Here is a 6,000-nt window from a genome sequence, read left to right on the forward strand (position 1 = left end):
TGTTAAATTTTCCCTCATTATTATATAGATATTATAATGCAACACACAATTGTGAGATTAGATGAAGTGACAAACAATGACAGCTGAGCCTTTGTGGTTATTTTGAAGGGGAATTGTTCAGACAACATAACTTAAAAATTGTTTGGGGCAGGATCCAGTCAAGGCCCTGAACAAATCTAGTCATAAGTTTACTTAAAACGTATGGCGTCCAAAATATACTTTTTGCTTAGGGTCTTCACAAGGCAATTGCAGCCTCTGGTTATCCCAAGCCTGAAATAATTGGACTCAACAGTTTTAGTTTAGCCAACTGCAGAGATGGAACCTGGGAAGAGTCTGCTGCCTGTATTTTCCTGGCCCAGACCATATACTTGGTCTAGATAAACTCCAGACACACAACAATTCTGAGACTCATGATGCAAATTTGAGTGTCACTATTGATCTTTCAGGCCAATGTTTTGCATTGAGCTTTCAAGCTGAAGATTGCGTTGCCAAGTGGCTTTGATTCAATTGTTCCCTCTGGCAGGACAGCAATGGAGAATTTTCTGAGCTGTGAACAAAACAGGTCATGCAAGTGCAATGTTCCCATTTGAGCAGAACGCAAGCATGGCCACATAGTGATCTAAAAATGACCATGCAATGCAAGAAACAATCTGCAGAATACAAAGAGTAATCAAAGGGAATATTGCTCTGATCACACCAAAATGCCAAAAATTTTTCAAATGAAAAAGAATTCTTCTGTCCTCAGCATGGCTCCCAAACCCCATTTCCCTTGCCTGACAGGCCTGGGGCAGTCAGACCATATGCTAGGTTGTACTATAACAAATGTAGCCATCAAAGCAGCATGTTAAGTTGTTCCAGATATCCTTTAAAAAAAATCCAATGTGTCAGCCTTTGTTTCATTTCCTGCCGAAATCGGTTCCAGAGTGAAGTGAGCAAAGCAACCAAAACTCTTTTTTCCTACGTGTTGGCATTAGAACTGAAACCCTTATGGATCTCAAGGTTTGATTTGAAACATGAAAATCATTTGAAATCATTCCAAAATTTAAGAAGTAATGGATTTTTACCATCCAATCAAATGTGGGGAAGAATCAGTGAAAATCTGCATTAATCTTGGTCTAGATCCTTGTGTGAGGTCAACATGTGTCATACTAACACTTTGTGTAACAATCAGTGGTCTAACACTTGCCAAATGTGAAGCTGGAGATATGGGAATTTCCTGAATTGGAATTTCTGCCTGTGACTTCATCCCTTTCTATTCCATTGGCTTTGTAAATGATGGGCAGATGCTCAAACTCCTTATGAGGTCCTGCAAAATTCCTGACTTTAAGCTCACTGCAAAAGAGAAAAAAAGAATGTTTTATTTAATGCTTTTCACAATCACTGGATGTCTCAAAGTGATTTACAGCCAATGAGGAGCCTTTGAAGTTTGGTCAAGTAGGAATAGTCACATGCAATAGACACACAGAAATATGATAATGGCCAGGTCATTTGTTTACGAGATCTTGTTTCAGGGATAAATATCAGCAAGGACATAATGGATAATTTCTTTGTTCTTCTTTGAAATATTTAAATGCTGCAGTGAAATTTGAATGTAGAACATTAAGAGTGCAGCCAACTGAGCCATAGCTGACACTACAATGTAGATTCACTCATGAGCTGTAGGTGTTGCTGGCTGCACCAGTTGCCATTCTTGGTTGCCCTTGAGAAGGTGATTGTGAGCTGGCCGCATCCTCAGTATCGAGGCACTGACCACGTTTGATCGGCTGCAATGGACTGGACACGTCGTCCGCATGACCAACATGAGACTCCCGCAACAGGTGCTCTACTCTCAGCTTCAAAACAGCAAGCAGGCCCCATGGGGACAGAGGAAATGCTTCAGTGATACTCTCAAGGCTTTACTGGTAAAGTTTGCCATTCCCACAGGCACCTGGGAATCGCTGGCCCAAGACCATCCAAAGTGGAGGAGGAGAATCTGGAAAGGCGTCGATCACCTCAAGACTTGCCGTCGGGAAAAAGCAAAAACCTGTTGAAAACAGCGAAAGGAGCGTGCTGCCACATCAATGCCCCATCCATCCCTTACTGTGGACACTTTCTGCCCCAGTGTAACAGAGCCTGTTGTAGCCCATCAGTCTGTACAGCCACCTACAGACTCTCCCTGAGAGTGGAAGAGATTCATCCTTGTCTGCGAGGGACCATCAATGATGATGATAATGGTTATGAGCTGCCTTCTTGAACCATTACAGTGCATATTCAGGATGCAAGCAATGACAGAAACACTCTTTGCACACAGAGGTCAGTGAGAGAGTAGATGGTTGGAGATCTGCGGTTCAAGTCATCTCCAGTTGATTTGGGCATCCAACAATGCAGGCTCCCTTTGTCTGTCATTTATGTCATTGGCAGTTTCTTCCATTGTTGTGGGAATTACACTTGTTCTGAGGAAGAAATTTCTCTGATCAGCATTCTCCCCATTGTGTGCCGGTTTCTCCTCCAAGAATTTGTATATGTGAGTTTTTAAAGACCTTTGAAGATATGTGAGGTAGCTAAGCAGCATGAACATGTTGAGAAGAAGAAGCAGCAGATGTGAGCAAAGAAGAAGTCATGTGAGGACAGCAGCAATTCATAATGAACTATTTTTTGTAATTTATACGATAATATCAAGCATACGGTGAACATCGCAACATTCGGCAGACAGATTGTTCCAAGGAAGTTTGCTACAATTGACTTAGTTGCTCAATTCAATTCTGCCTAGTAATAGAGGTGGGGCTTGCGGCAAAACTTTCAGTAGATCACTCAAACAGTTCGGGGGTCACTGAAAACAGTTCCCAGGTCTTAATTGGTAGTTGCTAAAAGGCAGAGGCAGGCTCAATAAAAATTGAAACTGTGGGGCTAAGGTAAGATGGTGTAGGCTGTACAGAGCACCTCATAGATATAAAGGGAAGTCTTACTTTGGCACTATGGAGAAATGTTTTAAAGTTTCTTCCTGCCCTGCAACCAGCCCTTGGACCAATGTTGAGCACTGTGGCCTACTCAGCCTTCTCTCCACTTGTGCAGGCATGCCATTATAAACAAAGAAGACTCCCTTTCTGATCGCTACAGGCTCAATTAACACAGTCATGATGATGTATGAAAATCAGGCAGTCTGGTGTGCTTTTAACTTGGAATGCAATTCTGAAAAATGAATGAGAATAGCCATTAAATGAAAAATGCTTTCTCTCCTTTAACATGTGCAGGCTACCTTCAAACAATTGTCACCTCTCCAGATTCCCTGCCTTTGGCAATCAATGAGTTGCTTTAGCAAGCAAAAATTGCATTGGAAGCAGAATGATATAATTGAAATGAAGCCCAAATATGAAAATGGAGCAGGCCCCTCAATGATATTATCACTGTTTATCCAGTTTGTGAAATATTCAAGGGCAACGCTGCAGAATTTGAAATTAAGGGATAGTAAATACCAATCAGATCTGAGTATCCTCAGCAAGTTTTTATAAATTTGAAATTTGCTAATTCAACACAGGTTACAGAGCAAACTTTGTGGAGTGATGTAACACATTCAAAGCAAAACAGCTTTTCTTTTCTTCAATTTTCACTTAATTCAATGTATGAATAGTTTATTGTTTTCTCGTGTGGTGGCAGTTTACCTATTTACAGTCATGTGGATTTTATTGGCAAATGAATCCGTTTCTAATTAAAATATGAGGCATTGGTATGTGTAATAGAAAGAACATGCAGTTATAGGATTCAAATGTTATATTATAAGCACAGTACTGCTTCCAGATGTTAATCTTCTTTACTTTTTTGTTTGACAAAATGTTTCAATTATACTAATATTTTATCTTATAACATAAATTAGTTTATAATAGAAAAGTGCAAAATGTGCTCATATGTGCAACAGATCTATATGTTATAGATTTATAATCTCCCCAATGACACAAAACAAAAAAATTGAATCTTTCCAACTCAACAATCTCTGAATCCATTTGAATCTGGATTTGCAGTGAGTGGCAATAGTGATAGCAATCGGTGCGCTATCAGTCCAAGCTTGACACTTTGCCGTTCACTATAGTTCACTGCCAAGCTGTCAAAGTCTACTGTCCCAACAATGTATATCTCATTGATTGAGGAGAAAAAGGACTCAGGAGGCATGACCGCAGTGTCAGAACCATAAGCTTAAATGAAGTGGGTGGAGATCCTTAGAGAGCTGAACATAGAACATATAGAAAAAGAAAAGAAAATAGATGCAATCACTCCTGGAATGGGCAGGGTAAGTGACTCGACCTGTGAGAGAGAGCTCTGCAGGCTTTGAGGCCCTTTAAAGGGAAAGCATTTAGTACAAAGCCATGTGCATTGTGCAGTACACAAACTGTGGGGTCTCTCATCCCTGGCCACTTAATCCATTGACCCACAGTTGTGTTGCACCTTCCTGCTCCAGATATTGCTGACCACCTTGTTCACACCAACACTGCTGGATACAGAAGCAAAGGAAAGAATACGGATATTTGAGCAAGATGGACAATGTTGTCAGCAAACCCATTGCCCCCGTATATACCTTGTTCCTTTTGCTTCCACATGGTGCAGCAGGCTCTCAATACAGACATTGACCCATGGTCCATCCTATGTGGCTAGAAAGTTAAACAGCATGCCGGCACGGTTGTATTCAAAGCCGCAGAGAAATTTAAATAATCCGATGTAGAGGCAAGATGGTGAAATTTATACAAACGTGAGAATTCATTTGCAATAATGAGCAGGTTCAGATGGGTTCAGACTTCCCTGTTCATATGTTTGTCGTGCATGCCACTAGAGTGCTCGTACAACGTTTTCTTTATTCTTTTTATCCACCCACTATGTCTTAGTGTAGTGGTTCCACAGCTAGAGTGGAGGGAATTTTGTCCGTAATGGAGCCCATTGTTTGGTCAGGTTTGTGTCTGGACAGCCCAGACATGCTGACAGTCTTCTAGCTGGCAGTACTTACAAAGCAAAAGAAGGAGAAGCTGGTGAGGCCAGTAGTTAGATAGAAGTGGTGTGCAATGCACAACACAGAAAATGGTGTTAAGGTGAGAGTTGCAATGGAATGAAGTGAATGAAAACCATTGTCTGTTCATTTACTAACGGTGGATCCACATACTCGTGGACTCATCTAGCCAGATTGTGTGGTCCTTCATAATAGAGTTAAAAGGTAGCAGTATCTGTGTTATTTGTGGGAAGTCTATGCCCCTATCCCATGGTAAAAGAGGATTTGGTGCACCTACTCGGCAGGATATGGATGCCTCTAAATCCCACAGTAGTGGACTCATTCTCCTCCTGCAAGGTCCAGAATTCTCTCCTCATCTCCAGTGATGCACCTATGGCCTAACACTGTTTCACCCACTTTGGCCTCTTCAACCCTGCTTTGGGCTGCCTTCTCTGAGAAAAACAGAGGAATTGCGTGGGGTCAAACCAGGCGGGAATAATTGTTGGTGCTGGTCCAGACAGTCTAAAGGTGGTGAAGAGTCCCAGGTGGTTGAGGAGGCAGCACAGACGGCATGCAGGGTCAGTGGTCTGGGAGAATGAGAGTGAATGAGGGAAGATGTTGCTGGTACTAATGAGAGTGGCAGAGTGTGAGCCTTGGTGGGAGATGAGTGCAGCAGCAGAAAGAGGAATATGGCACTTTCCCTGGCAGAAAAGAACAGGTCATTGAGCTTCTTACAACATTGCTGGCCATCCCTCTGTGATTATACTGACCCTCATGCCAGGCTACCTGGGTCTGATGATGAGGCCTCCTCTGCCAGTCCTACAGGAAGTAGAATTCTCTCCTTTGCATCAACCCCATTGAATACTGCAATTCTCCAGCAAAACACAGAGCAAACTGGAAACATTGCAGCATGCCAAGTACAGATATATGGGCATGCTTGCGCACAGACTGGAGGTGTTCTGCAAACTGGTCACCTAGCCTACGTCTGGTTTCTCCAATGTAGAGTAGGCCACATTGGTTGCAACTAATACAATACAGAAGATTGGAGGAGG

The sequence above is a fragment of the Rhincodon typus genome, chromosome 3 (genome assembly GCF_021869965.1).
Source record: "Rhincodon typus isolate 14 chromosome 3, sRhiTyp1.1, whole genome shotgun sequence".
NCBI lineage: Eukaryota > Metazoa > Chordata > Chondrichthyes > Orectolobiformes > Rhincodontidae > Rhincodon > Rhincodon typus.